Source organism: Bos indicus, chromosome 18 (genome assembly GCF_029378745.1).
Source record: "Bos indicus isolate NIAB-ARS_2022 breed Sahiwal x Tharparkar chromosome 18, NIAB-ARS_B.indTharparkar_mat_pri_1.0, whole genome shotgun sequence".
Taxonomy (NCBI): Eukaryota; Metazoa; Chordata; class Mammalia; order Artiodactyla; family Bovidae; genus Bos; species Bos indicus.
In genome coordinates, this window is record NC_091777.1 from 40219965 (window position 1) to 40239921 (window position 19957).

General features: G+C 48.9%; 1 long non-coding RNA gene and 1 other non-coding gene across 3 annotated transcripts; one reads left to right on the top strand and one right to left on the bottom strand.

The window, feature by feature from the left end:
- Window positions 1-3497: 3497 nt before the first annotated feature.
- On the bottom strand, window positions 3498-3570 carry TRNAM-CAU (transfer RNA methionine (anticodon CAU)). Its single transcript has one exon. It is a non-coding gene; the product is annotated as a tRNA-Met (tRNA).
- A 4085-nt stretch (window positions 3571-7655) lies between these two features.
- On the top strand, window positions 7656-16084 carry LOC139177095 (uncharacterized). 2 transcript variants are annotated; one of them, XR_011561523.1, is made up of 4 exons: window positions 7656-7950; window positions 8665-8814; window positions 9575-9605; window positions 12939-16084. It is a non-coding gene; the product is annotated as an uncharacterized lncRNA (long non-coding RNA). The 2 variants fall into 2 exon arrangements; XR_011561522.1 differs by having other exon boundaries at window positions 7660-8814.
- Window positions 16085-19957: the final 3873 nt, after the last annotated feature.

A 19957-nucleotide genomic window follows, 5' to 3' on the forward strand; every position in this document is an offset into this window, starting at 1 on the left:
TACCAGCTCCAGGCAAGTGATGTGAAGGTCCAAGGGGATTACAAAACAATGAGATGAAAGCATCCTGTGTCCCCAAATCAAACATGGAGAAAAGCTTCCCCCTTTGGAATATTTCAGGGGAGAGAAATAAACTTGTATTTGAATTGTTAGACACGTTGAAGTGTATTTGTCACTATAACTCTGGAAATGACAAACTTTTACTTAAAGGGCCAGATAGTAAATATTTTAGGCCTTGTTGCAATTGCTCAGCTCTGTTGTAGCATTCACATATGTGAATGTGACTGTGTGCCAATAAAACTTTGTTTATAAAAATATGCAGTGGGTCACATTTGGTCTGCTGGCTGTAGTTTGCTGACTCCTGCTATAGCCATTGTGCCTCTCGATAATATATTTATTTAGCTTCCATGGAAAAATATACAGAGAGTAGGGTCCAATAGTAATCCTGTCCTGGGCTATAGTAACAATTAGACTCCAAGTGTCTATATGTTTTCTATACAGTATTTTTAAAAGGTAGGGAATTCTAAAGATCAAATTCACAAGATGGGTAATTTCTGGAGACTAAAGTAGAGAAACTGGATCATAAAAGGATAAAAAGGACACATTCAACTCTATATGCATTGTTTATTTCTTCAAGGTCAGTTCAGTTCAGTTCAGTTCATTCGCTCAGTCGTGTCTGACTCTTTGCGACCCCATGAATCGCAGCACGCCAGGCCTCCCTGTCCATCACCAACTCCCGAAGTTCACTCAGACTCACGTCCATCGAGTCAGTGATGCCATCTAGCCATCTCATTCTCTGTCGTCCCCTTTTCCTCCTGCCCCCAATCCCTCCCAGCATCAGAGTCTTTTCCAATGAGTCAACTCTTTGCATGAGGTGGCCAAAGTACTGGAGTTTCAGCTTTAGTATCTGTCCTTTCAAAGAACACCCAGGGCTGATCTCCTTTAGAATGGACTGGTTGGATCTCCTTGCAGTCCCAGGGACTCTCAAGAGTCTTCTCCAACACCACAGTTCAAAAGCATCAATTCTTTGGCCCTCAGCTTTCTTCACAGTCCAACTCTCACATCCATTCATGACTACTGGAAAAACCATAGCCTTGACTAGATGGACCTTTGTTGGCAAAGTAATGTCTCTGCTTTTGAATATGCTATTTAGGTTGGTCATAACTTTCCTTCCAAGGAGTAAGTGTCTTTTAATTTCATGGCTGCAATCACCATCTGCAGTGATTTTGGAGCCCAAAAAAATAAAGTCTGACACTGTTTCCACTGTTTCCCCATCTATTTCCCAGGAAGCGATGGGACCAGATGCCATGATCTTCGTTTTCTGAATGTTGAGCTTTAAGCCAACTTTTTCACTATCCACTTTGACTTTCATCAAGAGGCTTTTTAGTTCCTCTTCACTTTCTGTCATAAGGGTAATGTTTGTCAAAAAAGAGTTGGCTTCAAGAAAAACCATTAACAAAGTGAAGACAGCCTACAGAAGAGGTAAAAACCTTTGCAAAGATATTTCTGGTATTGGATTTATATCCAAAACATGTAAAGAATTCTTAAAACTCAACAACAAAAGACAAAACGATTTAAAAAAGGGCAGAAGATTTGAATAGCTGTTTCTATAAAGAAGGTATACAGATGGCAATAAGCACAGGAATAAGCTCAACATTATCAGAGAAACACAAACCAAACCCACAGTGCAAAGGAATATTGCATGAGCAGGATGGCTAGAATAAAGAGGACAGACAGTAACAAATTTGCCGGGTTTATGGAGAAACTGGAACCCTCATAACTTGCTGCTGGGATTGTATTAGTAGAACACATTGCAGCCACTTTGAAAAACAGTTTGGTAGCTTTTTAAAATGCTAAAGGTAGAGTTATAAGACTCAGCAATTCAATCAGATGTATACCCAAGAGAACTGAAAAAAAAAAAAAAAAGGCATGTAAATTGGGAGAGTAAGACTTTGAAAAGATAAAATAAGAGAACTGTATACTTTTTCTTCTTTTGTGGAAAGAAGGTAAAGTCCAAGTTAAGAGTAGTCACGATAAGTCAAAGAGTAGTGTAATTTCAAGGCTAGTTACTAAAAGAATACTAAACAAGGGTACAGCTTCCAAGTTAATACAGGAAAACTACTGGAATAATAGAGTATAATAATATATTAATAAGTTTTATTATTTATATTTATAATTTATTATTAACTCAGTACATTAATTTGATGTTAATCTAAATAAAATTATGTAATAATGACAAACAGCAGATGTGACTAAATACTGAGCCATAAAGTTCAGAGTATTTAATTCTTACAGAATATATTCTAAGACCATAATGCAATTAAGATAGAAATAAACAATAAAAAGGAAACTTTTTTGGGACAAGAAATTTCCTTGTTTTGGAAATTAAGAAATATATGTCTAAATAATTAGTAGAGGCAAAATCACAAAGAAACTGGAAGCTATTGTCAACTGAATAATCAAAAATTGAAGGATTAAAAAAAATCTAAAAAGAATGGAAGGATTTAGCTAAAGCTATAGTTAAAGTTTGGCCACTCCTAGGTCATCAATGCCAGCCTTCACCTTGCTTTCCGGGGCCACGTGGACGACTTGCACTGACAGCCCAGTTCTTCCCAGAAACTGAAACTGGTCTGGACTGGAGAAAGGATACAGTCTCAGGAGACAGCAGAAAAAGAATGTGGAGACCCGGCCTTGATCTGCGTAGAGGAGGTCGTGTTTTAGTTGCTCAGTGGTGTCTGACTGCAGTCCCATGGACTGGGGCCAGTTAGGCTCCTCTGTTCATGGGATTCTCCAGGCAAGAATAGTGAAGTGGGTTGCCATTTCCTTCTCCAAGGGATCTTCCCTACCCAGGGATTGGACCCGCGTCTCCTGCCTTCCAGGCGGATTATTTACCGCTGAGCCATTAGGGGAGCACACAGAGGAAGTTGGGGGAAAGGAAGTCAGAAGTGGTATGCTGCTGCTGCTGCTGCTGCTGCTAAGTCGCTTCAGTCGTGTCCGACTCTGTGCGACCCCATAGACGGCAGCCCACCAGGCTCCCCCGTCCCTGGGATTCTCCAGGCAAGAACACTGGAGTGGGTTGCCATTTCCTTCTCCAAAGCATGAAAGTGAAAACTGAAAGTGAGGTCGCTCAGTCGTGTCCAACTCCTAGCGACCCCATGGACTGCAGCCTACTAGGCTCCTCCGTCCATGGGATTCTCCAGCCAAGAGTACTGGAGTGAGGTGCCATCGCCTTCTCCGAGAAGTGGTATAGGAAACAGATTTTTCACAGATGTTGCGAGACGAATTTAATTGCACAGCAGTGCTGTATCCATTTCCCCGCAGGAAGATGGGACAATGATCGGCCCTCGTGGCTGTGGCTGAATGGGCTCTCTGTGGACCTAAGCATTTACTTCTGTTCTCTGGCAGCATGTGAGGATCCCTCTACCTGCCGAGTCCGCGGGGCCTCTGTAAACGCCATCCCGGAAAGCAGATTATTTTCTGTGAATGGCAGCAAAACATTATGCCCTCTCTGAGGCTCGAACTCAGGACCTTCAGATTATGAGACTGACGCGCTGCCCACTGCGCTAAGAAGGCTGACAGACAGGACATCTTCTTTACCGCTAAAGGGAAAGTGCCTGCAGCCGCTTCCTTTGGCCTAACAGCCTCACAGGAGTCGGTGTTTGCAGGCAGAGCGCCGGTGGGTCCCGGGACAGCTGGGGAAGGACGGCTCCTCTCTTCTTCCGGGAATGGAGCCGTGTTGCGGCGGGAGGGAGTCCCGCGCCTGCCTGGAGCTCAGGGGGTCGAGAGAGGAGGTGGGCTCGTGCAGCCGCGCTCGCCGGGGGTGGAAGGGTGCGCGCGGCCGGTGGGGTTCTGCGGAGCGAGCAGGAGTAGGCGCGGCAGAACACGCGAGGGTCCCGCGCTGGCACAGGCTCCGAGGGAAACCGGAGAGCACGCGCCTGGCTTTGGCGGGAGGACGGGCGGCAGGGATGCGCAGAGCAGGGAGGAGGCGGCGCGAGCGGCGGGCGGCGCTGGGGGCGTCCGCCCAGACGGCCACTGTCGCCGGAGCGCTCGGGGCGTGAGCTCGGGCTTGTGTTGCTGACAAACGGAGGGTGTCCGGCTGGACGAAAGCTGGAGGGGGCGACACCCGCTGCAGATGGGCATCGGGGGGGGAGGGGCATCCCTGAAGGGTGGGAAGGGACCTGGGGCCAGGGCAGGAGGGCGGGAGGAGGAGAGAGGGGTTCGGAAGAATTTGGGGCGTGAACTCTCCAGGCCCTGAGCCGGCCTTAGGAGTGGGGATGAGTTAGGAGAAGGGAGAGAAGATTCCAGAAGACTCTTGGATGTGAATTCAGTTGGAAAGACGGAGGAGAAACCATGATTGCCTTGGATTTGTTATCTTACTTGTTTATTCAACCTGGTGGTTCTGCTTTCTCCTTCAAATCATTTTGTGTCCTTATTACATATCAGATCAGATCAGATCAGTCACTCAGTCGTGTCCGACTCTTTGCGACCCCATGAATCGCAGCACGCCAGGCCTCCCTGTTCATCACCAACTCCCGGAGTTCACTCAAACTCATGTCCATCGAGTCGGTGATGCCATCCAGCCATCTCATCCTCTGTCATCCCCTTCTCCTCCTGCCCCGAATCCCTCCCAGCATCAGAGTCTTTTCCAATGAGTCAACTCTTCACATGAGGTGGCCAAAGTACTGGAGTTTCAGCTTTAACGTCATTCCTTCCAAAGAAATCTCAGGGCTGATCTCTTTCAGAATGGACTGGTTGGATCTCCTTGCAGTCCAAGGAACTCTCAAGAGTCTTCTCCAACACCACAGCTATCTAGGTTGGTCATAACTTTCCTTCCAAGGAGTAAGCGTCTTTTAATTTCATGGCTGCAGTCACCATCTGCAGTGATTTTGGAGCCCAAAAAAATAAAGTCTGACACTGTTTCCCCTGTTTCCCCATCTATTTCCCAGGAAGTGATGGGACCAGATGCCATGATCTTAGTTTTCTGAATGTTGAGCTTTAAGCCAACTTTTTCACTATCCACTTTGACTTTCATCAAGAGGCTTTTTAGTTCCTCTTCACTTTCTGCCATAAGGGTGGTGTCATCTTTATATCTGAGGTTATTGATATTTCTCCCGGCAATCTTGATTCCAGCTTGTGTTTCTTCCAGTCCAGCGTTTCTCACGATGTACTCTGCATTATTACATATAGAGCATTGCATTTCGGAGAGTGGAAGAGCAGCAGCGTTCCCTCTAGGCAGGGTTTAAAATCTTATTGTTACAAGAATGCAGGGTGGATGGATGAATGAGTGGATGGGCAGAACATATAACATAGAACATATAAGTCAGAAGGCATTTCTTCCTTATTTCTTCACGGGAATTTCTGCTGCCGATGCCCAGAAGGCATTATTACCGAGGAATCACTACCCCATCCCGTTTATCCAACAATTATTACGAGGTACGATTACTGCCTTGGGCTGGGCGGCTTATTCTCTCTCTCAGCCCTCGTGGAATTATTGTTTTCACCAGGGAACAGTGTATCTGGTGGGTCTAGCCCCTTGCCCCCACTGACCCCTTTCAGGGCTTTGGTGCTCAGCTGAACGCAGGTTTCAGGTCATCTCTTGGACAGTCGTTCACACTGGTTCCCTGTTGCTGCTCTGATTTCCCAGGGCACTTAAGTGACTGTATTGCATCCTGTGGTTCCAGGTTGTTCTCAGTTGTTCCCTATGTGTCTTCTCCCTTGACTGGGTGTTCTGTAATGCAGGGACAGAATCTGAGCCACCCCTGGGAACACCACATTCAGAAGGATGGTCGAGGAGGTTCTGGACCCCACCCCTAAGCCCCTCTCTACTGCCACCTCCTGCCTAGACTCAGTGCGCCTGTTTAGTGAACAAAGAGTTCACTTGGCCGGGAGTCAGGGCTTGGCATTTGTTCTCTCTCAGCCACTACCCAATCTTGACCTTGTGGCTTTCCCTCCGGGTCATCCTAGCCTGGTACAAATTCTGCCCCGAGAACAGGGAGAAACCGGCTGCGGTACAGGCAGCTCCTCCAGCGGGCCAGGTTCTCGGAGGCTATGAGAGGTGTGTGGCCAGAGCTCCCTACAACCTTCCCTTCCCTCCCCTCCCCCCGCCTCCCCTCCCGCCCCTGCCTCCCCTCCTCCCCACCCTGCCCCGTCGTCCAGCCTTGAGAAGCTGTAGAGCAGAGGACACGGTTTGTTCCAGGAATCTCTCTAAACACATTTTTCAAAGTATCCCTGCGCCCAATCCTGAATGGCACCTCACAACATTTGGGGAAATAGTTCTCAGGGCTCTGCAGCTTGGTCTCTCAGCTGGAAGAGTTAGGCCATGCGCCATCCTGCACACCCACTCGGAACCTCCCAGCCCCGCTCCCAGCCTCTGCTCCTGCCTTCCTTCCACCTACCCACACATCCTAATCCGATGTTGGTCACCTACAAAGCCCCCCTGTCCTGAACTCCTCTTGCTCAGCGGCCCAGAACCAACAGAGAATGTTTCCCTGTCCTTCACTTTCCTGAATCTTTACTCTTCCCTTGAGATGATTCCTTTACCTTTGTGGCAGAGGTTGCTCTGAAATTTTCTAAATCCTCTGCAGCAGATACACAAGAACTAGTTTTAGCTTATTGATTGATTACCTAGAGACTTCTCTATAGAAAGGCCTACAAAGGACTGGGAGATCTGAGGATTTGGGGTTGAGGTTGGGAGATGTGACCAAGGCCGTGGGGGGAGGGAGGGGAGTTAGGAAGGGGGGTCTAGAGTGCCCAATAGGATCCTGGATTGGCTACTGAAACTTGAAAAGGACATCAATGGACAACTGCATAAATTTGAATAAAGTCTGTAGATGAGTTTATGTATCTATTAATTTCCTGGTTTTGATCATTGCATGACAGGTTAAGTGTCAATATTTGGGGAAGCTGGGTAAAGGGTATATGGGAACTTTATTATTTTCAAACTGTTTTGTAAGTCTGAAAAGTACTTTAAAAGGAAAAGTTAAAATTTGAAAACAAATGAATCACAGTGGAAGCCCTCAGACCTTCCTTTAGAGATTCTGATTCAGTAAATTTTGGGAATGGGCTTGGGGATTGTACTTTTAACAAACTTCCTAGGTATTTCCAGTATTCAGCTGTAAATTCTCCTGGATCAGGTAACCATTAACATCTCTTTGATTCATTAGCTCAAGAAGTATTTGAATAGTCCACACACATTAGTGGGTGAAAACAGAAATAAATGAATAAAAAGAGGTCAGGTGTGCAATGCAAGGGTCAGAGTGACCTGGACTGTGGGAGTGGGCAGTTTTATAAGTTTCTGTGTCATAAATACATACAACTTCCAAGTTGTTAGGTTTTTTTTTTTTTTTTTTAATAAAATGCTCCCTATGAATCAAAACACTTTCTGCTTTAACCGAATCCCCAAATTCTTTTATTCAAATATGTTATAGTGGTTTTCTGTGCTAGTTACTGTGATCTGTGTCAAGGGGACAAAAATTAAAAAGACACAGCTCCTGCCCCCAAGGAGTTTATGGTTCACTGAGTAAGATACATAATTGGAACTAACTCTTACAGGGGCCACAGTGTGGACAAAACTGAAAGCGGGCTTGGATTTGGCCTGAGCTTGCAGGACGGCAGGGAGCAGTTGGGCTTCTGGAATGTGGGGGAAGGGAACAATCTAAGAGGCAGTTGGGAGCCCGTTCTGAGTTGAGAAGACTGTTGGGGGAGTGAGAAGCCTGCTGGAAAGGGATGGTCCAGGAAAACTTTCAGATCTTAAAGGACCTGATGAAGGAAGGATACAGTGCTGTGATTCAAAATGGGAGAGCAGGGAGGGGACACTGGTTGGAGAGACAGTAGGTCCTGTGTTGAGTGTGCTCAGGTCTTTGAGAGGCACCGGGAGACAGTCTGTCCTCCAGGACCCCACCCTGGGGATGGAGACCAGCATGGCCACTCTTCTAGACAGCATGAAGTTGGGAGGTACAAGGCATGAGTTACCCAGGCTCAGGCTAGAGGAGGGGGGCTGGGAACTTGGGACTGGTTAGGCTTCAGAAGAAGACAGACATCCATGTAGATACTGGCCTTTGGAAATGTGGGTCTGTTGATCAAAGAAGATGAAGGCCAAAAACAAAAAAATTGAGATTGGTCCTTACAACTGCCAGAGGAGGAGTTATTAAGGGAGAATGTGTAGCTTGAGAGTCATGGAGGAGCCACAGAGTCCTGGGCCATCTCATTAGGAGGCTGTATGGAAGTGTGGTTAAGAGAGGGATGCTTGATCCTAACCCAATTCAAACCCTTATTGGGTGCGTGTAAAACTCTGTCATTGAGTTTTCTCACCTTTAAATCAGGGAATGAATAGAACTGATCTCAAAGCATTATTGAAGGCTTAAAAGAGCTTGTGCTTTGATATGGATGTAGTACTCAACGGATGCTAGCATTAATTAGGGGAAAGAGATTGAAGGAGTAACTCAAAGAGATAACCAAGGCAGTGCTATCTTACCTGGGAAGAACAAGGGTTAAGAAGTAGAATAGAGTCGTCATGATATGGAGCACCAGCTAGACACCAGGGGTAGAATGTGTCTTATCACAGGCAATTCTTACCTTACGAGGGAATTTCTGTTATGGTCCCCACTCTATGATGGAACAAGCCCAAGGTCACAAGAGCATTGACTTACATTTCCTGTTCTGATCTAGACCTTGAGTCTTAAACGGCCACTGTGTTGAAGGCTGGCCTCCCATGGATATGGTCAGCTAGAGGAGACCTTTCAATGCCAAGGCTCTACGAAAATGCTGGTGACCCTGAGATGAATGAGCCTCTAGTCTTGCCCTCAGCAAGCTCCCAGGGTAAGGGTTCCTATAGCCCCTTCCTCCATTGAACCATGTCCAATACATCCCAGAAGGCCTTTTAAAGGCCCAGACTTCCCTCTGGTTCCAATACCTTCTATGGCTCCCTGTGGCCTCCAGCCCAGGATCTGAATCAGCTTTACTAAGCAGCCCTCTGTCTACTTTCAGGGTCTTGTCTATGTTCTGAGCCACTCCCCCAGTGAGTGAGTGAGTGAAAGCCACTTATCATATATGACTCTTTGTGACCCCCATGGACTATACAGTCCATGGAATTCTCCAGGCCAGAATACTGGTGTGGGTAGCCTTTCCCTTCTCCAAGGGATCTTCCTAACCCAGGGGTCTCCCACATTGCAGGCGGCTTCTTTATCAGTGAGCCACAAGGGAAGCCCAAGAATACTGGAGTGGGTAGCCTATTCCTTCTGCAGGGGATCTTCCCAACACAGGAATCGAACTGGGGTCTCTTGCATTGCAGGCAGATTCTTTACCACCTGAGCTATCAGGGAAGCCCTGAGCCACTGCCCCAATCCAGCTTTATCTCTCACAGCTGCCCAACACTTAACTTGGTTCCCTGGTCTTACCAAATCCCCTTCCTGACCTGTTAATACCCTTCATTCATCTTGGCCTTTTTGCCTGAAACCTGCCTCTCCCTCCACCAGCCACTGAAATCTCACCCACCCCTCTCACAAGCCCAGCCTGCAGGAACCCTTCCCTGGCTACACTTTTGTCCACACTGATGTTTTTCTCTTCTCTGTTTTCCTAGATTTAGAGATGGTCCCACAGCGTCACTCAAGGTGAGAGGTTATATTTGGGTGATATCATGTATGTGTGTTGAGTTGTTTGGGTGGAAGTTCCTTGAGCCAATGGTACTTTCGCCAACTCTGGGATACCCACTGTCCTTGCACTAAGAGCTATGGGGAAGTTCCAAAACCCCATCAAACTCCCACCACCATTTATGGCCATCTGATGCCCAAGCCCAGTTCTGGGTGCTGTGGGAAAAAGAGTACTAACCTGGAGTCAGTATCTTGAGGTCTGTGGCATTCCACCCAGTACATGGCCAGTGATGCTGAGAAAATGGACTTTTCCCTCTTGCTTCAATCTCTGCATTTCTAAACTAGATTTGGCACTGGACTAAGACCACCCACCCTAAGGGCCCTTCTGGTTACTAGGGCCAGCATTCCTCAAACTCTGATATGCACACAAAACCCTTGGGGATCTGGTTAAAATGCAGATTCTGATTCAAGAGATTTGGGATGAGTCCTGCGTTTCTGCATTTCTAACAAGTTCCCAGGTGACGTTGATGCTGCTGGTCTGTGAACCACGACTGGGTTACAAAGGCTTAACTCTGGTTCTCAACCCTGGCTGAAAAAAGTGGTCTGAGAGGTTGCTGCTTCTCCTTCTTTATTTTTTCCCCATTAGACAAAAATAAAGATTTTGTTGGGAGACCAGAACGTGTGATGCTAGGATTGCACCCTGGGACAATCAGAATTTCTGGGGGTGGGATCCTGGCGTCACTGTTCCTATAAATCTCCCTGGGTGAATCTGATCTGCAGCCAAGGTTCAGAACCGCTGCTCCACCTCGTGGACAGACAGTGTAACAAAGGAGCTGTTTTCTGATCAAACTGTGGTCTTCTGCTGCCTTCTGCTGGCAGCACAGATTTCTAGCTCAAGCTGATTTCCCCCAGATGAGATAGGAATATCAGAAGGCTAGAGAAAACAATCCCATGGACTGAGGAGCCTGGTAGGCTGCAGTCCATGGGGTTGCTAAGAGTCGGGCACGACAGAGTGACTTCACTTTCACTTTTCACTTTCATGCATTGGAGAAGGAAATGGCAACCCACTCCAGTGTTCTTGCCTGGAGAATCCCAGGGACAGGGGAGCCTGGTGGGCTGCAGTCTATGGGGTGGCACAGAGTCGGACACGACTGAAGCAACTTAGCAGCAGCAGAGAAAACAATGCTGTTGTCCAGGGTGACCGGGTTTCCCTGCACCTTCAGGACCCACCCTGCCATGGGTGAGGACGTATAACAACCGTTAACAGCCTGCAGGGATCTTGCTCCTTCCTCTGAACCTGCAAAAACACTTCTTGGCATGACACCTTCATACTTTTTCTCCTTTCCTGGGATGAATTCTGTTTCTTAGGGACAAAGGATGGTTTAGGCTTTGCTGAATCCCCTGCATAAGAAATATTTCCCACGTATTGAATTCTCAAGTGTCCAGATTGTTGATGGGCTTGTGAGTGTTCATGGGCAGGGTCAAGGTATGGGGGCTGGGAGAGTCACAGGAATCCCACTGGAGACGGACCTGATGGGAGAGGGGAGCTGCAGCCAGGAAAGGTGGGTGGCTTCTCTAGGTGGACAGCCACTGTGACCCATGGTGAGTTAGGATGGAGGGAGGGAGGAAGAGGAAGCAGCTGGGACATGGGACTAGTGAGAAGGGGTATTGGCTATGTCTGTTCCACCCCCCACGGGTGCCTTCCCCTCTCCCCACATGTGTCTACCTGTTTCCTCCTCAAAACTCAGCTAAAACACCTTGTCTGTCATTAGAGCCCCTGTGATCCATGTACATGGTACTTGGTCCTCCTTTCTACCCCCTCCATCCCACTGCCTACCATCAGATCTTTGTCTCACTGTGTTTCTTTTTCTGCCTCACTCAAGAAATTCCATGGAGGGAAGAACAGTATCTTGTTGTTTCCAGTCCTCAAAGTATTGTATCCAGTGGCTGGTCATATAAAGCCATCAATAGAGGATGCTGGGTTAGGGATGCAGTAAGAGAGAAAAAGGGTCTTGTACACGATGGATATGATTTTATCATCAGTTGGAATCCTGGGGATTCTCCCAAGGGTAATCTAGAGAAAAAAGGAAAATCTCTCCAGGAGGGGCCTGCCCTGAATCCAACCCTCAGCTTTCCTGGGTGGGGATCACAAGAAATCTTAGAGGTAGACCTAAGGTTCGGAGAAGGCAATGGCAACCCACTCCAGTACTCTTGCCTGGAAAATCCCATGGATGGAGGAGCCTGGTAGGCTGCAGTCCATGGGGTAGCTGAGGGTTGGACACGACTGAGCGACTTCATTTTGACTTTTCACTTTCATGCATTGGAGAAGGAAATGGCAACCCACTCCAGTATTCTTGCCTATAGAATCCCAGGGAAGGGGGAGCCCGGTGGGCTGCCCTCTATGGGGTCGCACAGAGTCGGACACGACGGAAGTGACTTAGCAGCAGCAGCAGCAGCAGCAGCAGCAGATCTAAGGTTTGGGTTACTTAGCAATTAGCCAGCAGATGGCGCTCTGGCTCCACCTAGATCTTAACTTGGGTGCCCTAGTCCTCTCCCTCATGACCAGAAATGCTGACTCCAGTGGCAGGATGCCCTCAAGCGGAATTTTAGCAGCTCACAGCCTCAGGCCACGACTTCCTGTAGCTGGCTGGCATGCAGTGGGGAAGGAGGGCCCCGTCCACAGAGCCCACTCTCTGTGGGATGGAGAGGAAGAAGGTTCTGATGATGTCACCAGATCATGAATGCACCTTGGCCCAGGCCAAGAGCTCAGGTCTATTCCCTGCCTCGCCACTGACTTTGTGATCTCGACATGTTCAGTTCTCTCTGGGCCTGTTTCTCCTCCATCAGATGTCAGGGTTCATCCCATCCAGCCTGAAATGGAAAAAGCCACCCTTGCCCAGTTGCAGGCATCCGATATCCAGTCAAGAAAAGGAGCTGGGGCTGTTTTAGAATGAGTCCATTAGGGTCCAGATATGGGCAGTATAATGCCTTTTCTGTAAGTTGTCAGAACTCACTGGGCAGGTATGACATGCTGATCTCTGGCTACACTAGTGTCCCATACCAGTAAGAAATATCCAGAGAAAGGATGCTCTGTTGACTCATATAGTGACTGTCCCAGAGTAGGGGTGGATTCCGGAAAGGAAGAGCAGGACAGTGGTGGTGGGAGAGTTTTAGAATAACGTTTACTAATTTAAAAAACTGATCTGGTGCACACAGGTCAAAGGGGTAAATCCATTAAATCTGTTGGGCTGTTGTTTTCTGAAACACAAATTTTAGATCTGAATACATGTAAAGTAGCAGAAAAAAATGTGCCTCTGAACAGTTTCCCCAAATGCCATTTCTTGACTGTCACAGGCCTCTGGATACAAAGGAGCCCTGCTGGGTGGTTTTCAGCAGGAACCCCGTGATCAAATTAAAAGCTCGACCACCAGGAAGTGAGGACTCAGGACGAACCCAGGGGCATGAATGTGCTGCATCATTCCCAGCCAGAGGAGGAAAGTGAAGTTTCCCCCTGCAGGACCGCTAGCCCGCCTCGTCCACAAGCAACCTCTTCCTGTGAAACAAAAGCAGAGACAAACTGAGGGAAGCAAGAAGTTTAATGAAGGAAAAATAAGGAAACCTCAGGGGTTTGCCACTGCTCATTGATTTCTAGGTCTTGGCTGGCTTCTGGCCTCCAAGGAGCACAGAAAGGGTCCTAGCAGATGGAGTGAGCAGGCAAGTTTGGGGGACCCTAAATGCACAAGTGATGGGCCTTGGCGCTGACTTGCTCTGTGAACCAGTAGCTCCGACAGGTGCCACAGGCAGGAGTGGTTGCAGCGGAAAAGGAGCGGCCAGCCAGAGAGGCACCTGCGGAGACCCACACCGCGGGGAAGGTCCGAACAGGGTCTTCTCTGTGCAGACGCAGCGCCGGCCCGTGGGAGGAGGAGCTGCCCACGCCCCACGCTGCGTGTCCACGTCAACGTGTCAACGTCAAGTCCGCACGTCTTGTCAACGTCCTCACGTCCACGTTCTTGTCTCCGCGTCTGCGCCGAGAGCCGCCCTCCGCAGTGTGGGGGTGCAGGAGGGCCGGGTCGGGCCTTTCTGAGGCTTTTACCTATCCGTAAGGGGAGGGCGGCCACTGCCGAGGTGCGAGCTGGGTGGAAGCCAGGCTGGGGTCGGCGCGCCCCCCAGCCCCGCCGTGGGCTGGGATCCTTCCGCGAGTTCCCACGTGGCTTCGGAACCCTAAGGCTCCCCGGCCTGCGGGTCTGCCACTCGCAAGCTGTGTCGCCTTGGCAAAATTGCCTCAACCTTTTTGTGTACTCCAGTCTCCTCCTCTGTCACATAGTGACTCCGAGTCCCGGCATGACAGGATGACTAGGAAGTTTAAATGAGGTAATAAGTGCTGAAGCTTGTTTTGAACAGGTTTTGTTTTTTTTTTTTTTTAATTGATTTAGAAGTATCTTTAAAAGTTTTGGAATACACTCTGAAAAGAGTATCTGACCTGAGTATCCTTGGGTGCCTGGCATTGCAGGGTGGGGTGAGGGAGAGTGGTCGCGAATGGCCATCAGGGGTTGTTGACGCCCCCCACCCCTTCAAAACGGCAAAGCTTGGAGTCCTTGGGTACAGTGTTTCCTCTGCCAGGGAGACGGTCTCCAGACTAAGCTGCTCAGAGGGGTTGTGACTCAAGAGTGGATGCCTTGGGGATTTCAAGTGACTTTTGGTTGGGAGTTTTTTAGCTTCTGAAATCCTGACACTTGGGGCGGGATTGTTCTTTGTCGTGGCGGGCAGTGTGCTGCCCTGTGCATTGTAGGATGATTAGCAGCGTCCCTAGCCCTCCCCATGAGATGCTAGTAGCATCCCCTCCAGTTTGTGACAATCAAAAATGTCTCCAGACATTGCCAGATATCCTCAGGGAGGAGAGATGGGGCCAGGATTGCCTCTGGTTGAGAACTCCTGCTTTGCAACATTCTCTGTGGAGTGAGCCACAGAACGTGGCTGTTAGGTGCTCTCGCAAGATTACTTTTCTGAACCTTGGTGGTCTCTGCCCACGTCTCCTCTGCACCGTCTGGAGGGTCCAATGAAGGCGTGGCAAAAATGTTTTCAAAGGTGACGGACACAGCCTTTTGAAACCCTAGCCCTTTTAGATGTGAATTACTGGTTCCTAAATCTGGTTGGGTATCGGCATGAGCTGGAACTCTGTTTTTATTGTATTTCTTTTTACTCAAATCCAAAGGGTTTTTATTAGAGCATGATACGTAGTGCTCTAAATCCCTAAGTCCTTTACTATTAAAATAATTCTGTGGGGAATAACATCTTGAGATAACCTGGTGTGATGAATACATTTTCTTTTTAACCACAAACTTGAGAAGTGGGAGTTGCTTATTCAGGGGAGAGACCAGAGGAGAAGGGTTTTAAGGAGAAGGCCCAGCAAGGAAGGGATGTGGAACATGGAATTGGAAGCATTTGAGGTCTCCACTATTTAGGAGGTGATGTAAAAGCGCCATGCACTTGCGGTCATGCTGGGGCATCCTGAATGCCATGAGGATCTTTGGCCTTTTTTTTTTTAATGATGATTCGTCCTTCATAGTCAAATCAGGCTTTATTTTTCTTGCTTAATTCTTTGTATAGCTACTCCAGCACTTCCCCAGGAATTCCAAACCCCAGGATGTGTTGCTGCTCAGGAGTGAGGAATGTTCCTCCAGGCTTTGGAAGTTTTTTGTTTGAATACTCATGTGAGGCCTGGTTTGGGCAGTCCTTCAGTTGTAGGTCAGCCAGCCTGCGATTCTCTCATTGTGGGACTGTGATGTCTGGTACCAGGCAGCAGAAGCAAGTTTTGGAAATGCTCAGGGTGCAGCAGGGAGCCCCTCCGGGTGCAGGACAGTGCCGGTTTTTGCCTTGAGTCGCTTCTGCACTCTATGGGATTTGGGGATTTTGACAAAGACCCCAGGTGTAAGAACTGGCATCAAGTCAGGCTCTGGGAGGTGCGTGTCAGTAGCGTTGAGTGTGGCCGTTTGAGTCGCTCTTCCCGTTGTGTGTACCCGGATGGTCGTCTGCACAGCTGTCCCTGTGAGTTCGATAATGAGGATTCCAGCTAGCGCCTTGTGATGTCACGGCTGTGGTGCGACAGATGTAACGTACATGGAGGTACATTGGGAAAGATGTGTGCGCCCTGGCAACATTGCTGGGTGCTTTAAAGCATGGAGGTGGTTCTCTGCGGAGCGAATATGGCCGTTATCATGGAGTCTCTAAAGATGCCTCTGGGATGTTGAGTGCTGCGTGTTATAGACCAAGTCGAGGTTGCGGATCATCCCTGATGTGTAGGTTCAGAGATTCTGGTTTCCCATGTGAGAGGTAGCCGTGAAGCCAGGGCTATCAGTCTTGGCGTTAATTGCAGATGACACCTCTTCACGCTGGTCAGACTGTGCCAAGGATTGTGATGTGAATAGTTACAAGAGTGTGGAGCCCTCTGATTTGCTCTGTAGACAGCAGAGCCAATGCTGGAGTATGCACAGGCTCCACAGGGGCGGGTGGGGGGGCCATCTTAGAATTCTCACTTGGAAGAGTCAGGGAGGAGGCTGAGGAAGGTGATGATGGGGTTGGCCCGGGACTGGCCATGCTTGTGGAATCGAGTTGGTTCCCTTTTGAGGCTATGACACTATGGCTCTTCTACACGGATCTGCAGAAGTGAAGGGTTTCAGCAGAGCACAGCTATGTGACCAGAAGAGACCTTGGAGGAGCCCAGGACAAGGTATAGGGGCTTCCTCTGCAGGCCGGGACCCCAGTTCAGGCTGCCCTCCTCCAGTGAAGGGCTAGGAGGGGCTCATGGGCTGTCTCATTGTTGGTGGTGGGAAGAAACAGTTCAGCCGGTGGTCTTTACAGGGGTCAGATAGTTGTTTGAAACCCAAACCTCAGATTGTCGTCTGCGTAGACTCTCTTGGGCCAAAGGAAGTTCTTACTAGGTGGGGGGCAGGGTAGAGCACAGGTTGTATTTTCTCAGTAGGTCTGAGGGGAACCATAGGTGGGAGGATGCAAGGGGGTGCAGGGGGTCTTCCTGGTGGCGTGGGTGTCTTTGTCTCGGTGTGACCATGGAAATTGTGGAAATGACAGGCAGCCTGTGGCATCCAGCTCCCTAGAAGAGGAGGGTTTGTTGCATATGTGGAGGGACCCAGCTAAACAGCCAGGAGGTGGGTGCCACACTAGAGGCCTCAGGTGACCCCTGGGAGTGGTTGTTGGGGCTTCCAGTCCAGCCCGGGGTCCTTCAGCAGGGAGAGAGCCCCCACCCCCATTGGCCTGGGGAGCCAGATTTCACCCGTTTTGATGGTTGGACAGATCACAGGAACCTCTGGTCATCGCAGGCATCTTCCAGGAAGTTTCTGGCGGACTGCTTACATCTTGGAACTTCTTGAAGAGACAGCTTGTTGGAGAGTCTCTCTTTTTCTTGTTGTGTTTGTCCTAAAACATGTCTCAAATTGGCAGTTCCCACCTCCTCTGTGGCAAGAGCTCTTTTAACATCCTGTGCCCAGAACAGGAGTTTGTGGCTTTCCTATTTAGATGGCAAATGTAAATTTTAGAGGATCTTTTTTGTTTCTCTAATTTTTTTTCTCCAGGTCTTGGATTTTCTGGTTATCCATTTTCAATTTCTCGAGGAGCGTCTGCTCTTTCTCCTTCCCGATTGGCTGGCTGTGCACCAGCGCCGCCTCGTGGCCCATGGCCTTCATTAGGTCCTGCGTGGTTTGGCTTCGTCTGTCAGGGGTGCGTCGAGTGGCCAGATGCAGGGAACTCTTGCCTCCTTCACTGCTCCCTTTCCTCTTCCAACACTTGCCCGCTGGACACATCATCTCACCTGGGATTGGGAGGCTGCGTCTTTTTTCAAACCATTCCCTTTCTTCCTGATTTGTTTGTGTTATGGAGCCGTGACTTGCTGTTGATGGCCTCTGAAGGCCTGTGTGACTCTCCTCTTGATTTTCCGGTGGAATGTGGCCTGTGCGCCTTCATTGTCTCTCTGCGATGACACAGTGGTGTTCCCGGTCTCCATTTGGATGGGAAAGAGGCTACCTTTTTTGAATCATTGTGGGCAGTATTTTGTTCTGGGATCGTTTCATCATGATCGAACTCATCAGACTTCTGATTTTCTCACCCTGGGATTCAGTTGCTTTCTGGCTGGTGGTGCATTGCATGCTGGGGTCTGGGGCGGGATGTGAGCCGCAGGAAATGGCACCAGGAAGCTGGGGTATTTACTTGCCAACTCCAGTCTCTCCTTGATTGAGGGATGCTCCTCAGGTGATAACCCTTTCGATTGTGTGGCCTCCCTGCCTTTTGGGGTCCGTTTCTTTCCCTTTATACTTTCGCCTGGGGCTCTTCAGCTCTGCCAGTTAACCCAGCTATGGTTTCAGCTGCTTAGTCTTTGATACGATAGTCTACTTCAGAGGAGTGCCTCCTGACATCATGATCTTTCAGGAAAGTAGAAGCCAAGAGAAGGGAGTCCGGAGCAGCAGCCTCCTTCCTTCAGGACTTAGAGAGGCTACTTTGGGGTGAGGGGAGCACAGCTGGCACCCCTTCAGTTTCATCTCTCTGTTTGCTGACAATATCCCCCCTGAGGATGCACTGCCCTGACCACACCTGTCCCAAAACCGGGCCTGCTATGCAGGCTTTTGTGATTGAGAGTGTAGTTTTGTGGTCATGAAGCACCCTTCACAACTTCAGTTTGGTTTTTAAAATTAACATTCAGGAGCCTTGCTTTTCTTTAACTGTTAAGTTTCATTTGCAATTTCTGCTCTAACAAGCGTTAGGGATTTTTTATGGGAAGTTGGTGAGATTCTGGGTCCTGTTGGGGACAGTCAAAGATGAGAACCCATCCCCTGCTTATGACAAGCTAAGGGGTCACAGACTGATGGTTCTCTTCTGCCCTGGGCTGATGTTCAGTGAGCTCATTTCTGAATCCATGTCACAGGGGTATGGGCTGGCTTTTGGAACGCACAACTTGAGCAGCCGCAAAGGCCCTTTGCTTGGTTTAATGCTCTGCTCTCGTCGCCTTGTAGTTCTTCCTAATCTTCTGGAGTGGGAGACCCCCTGTTTTCTTTTAGCACTGATCAGCCCTATAAATCATTTGCCTGGTTAGTCCTGAAGAAGGGCAGTTACAGACCACATTGTGTCCCTGGAATATTACTGAGGGCAGTGAAGGAAGAGGGAACGGTCATCAGAAAAAGAGTTGTGCACAGGGGCTGGGGTTGAGGAGAGAGAGTGGAGGGTGAGCATGGAGGGAGTGGAAGGGGATCAATGGGGATGAAGAGTATGAGAGATTAGCATTTTGTATGGGACTCAAAAAAGACAAGGACACCCCTGCAATCCAAGGGCAGGACAACCCCTGGAAGTATTTGCTGTCTCCTCCACTAGGAGCCCGATATGGGCAGGTTCTTCATGATATAAACTCCAGTGTGAGTGTAGCTCACAGCCTGTGGTTATTGCTCCAAACAGTAGTTGTCAAGTGATGACAAACTTCATAACGAGCTGAGTGACAGTGAAATCTCTTGATAAGCAGCCAGGTCCTGATCGGTCAGGGCCCTGATTAAGTGGAATCCAGCTGGTGATTTGGCATTGATCACTGATATTTCTATTGTTGGTTTAACGTGATGGAGCATGTACCCTTCAGGACATATCCATGGGATTTGAGCCTGTGGCGCCGACCCCGTGGATCTCTCTGCACCTTTTAAAGACCTTTCTTCTCTCAGCTCCTGGCCCTCCAGTCGGGATTCTGTGTGTCTCTCCTGGGTTCTTTTTTCTCGCCCACCTCTCACTGTGGGCACCGTGGTGCTCCAACTCATGCACCTTTTAAAGACGTCCACTTAACAGGGTGACAGACGGTGTGATCGCTCCCTCCAGCCACTTCTGTCACTTCCTGCCTATTTCCATGTTAGGTACATGCTTCCCACCTGGCCAGTGTTCCCAGCCTTATCCCTGCAACTATACAACCTCTTTGGTCAATGCAGGTGGTCCATACACGATTAATTTGCTTGCATTGCCTCTCTGGTGTACACCCAGCCCCACCTGCCTTCCCTCTCCTGGGAGCTGCTCCCTCCAAGGCCAGCTCTCCCCTGCTCTCTTTGTGTGTGGATTGCTGGAGAAAGTTCTCCAGGATGAAGCACCTCTAGGAAGGTGATGATGCTCAGAGCCCAGGACAGGGGTCTCTGTGTGTGTCCTGAGCAGCTGCAGCTTCCTTTGGGAGGGGGAGTGGGAACCTTCAGGGCCTAGGGTGAATTTCAGCACACTTTTTAATCTGTTTCCTTTCTCACCTAACACAGCTTTCAGGCAAATGTGGTCTTCCACTCTACATTCTTAAAACTCATTGAGATTACCCAAAGAGCTTTTGTTTATGTGGGTTAAAACTATTGGTATTT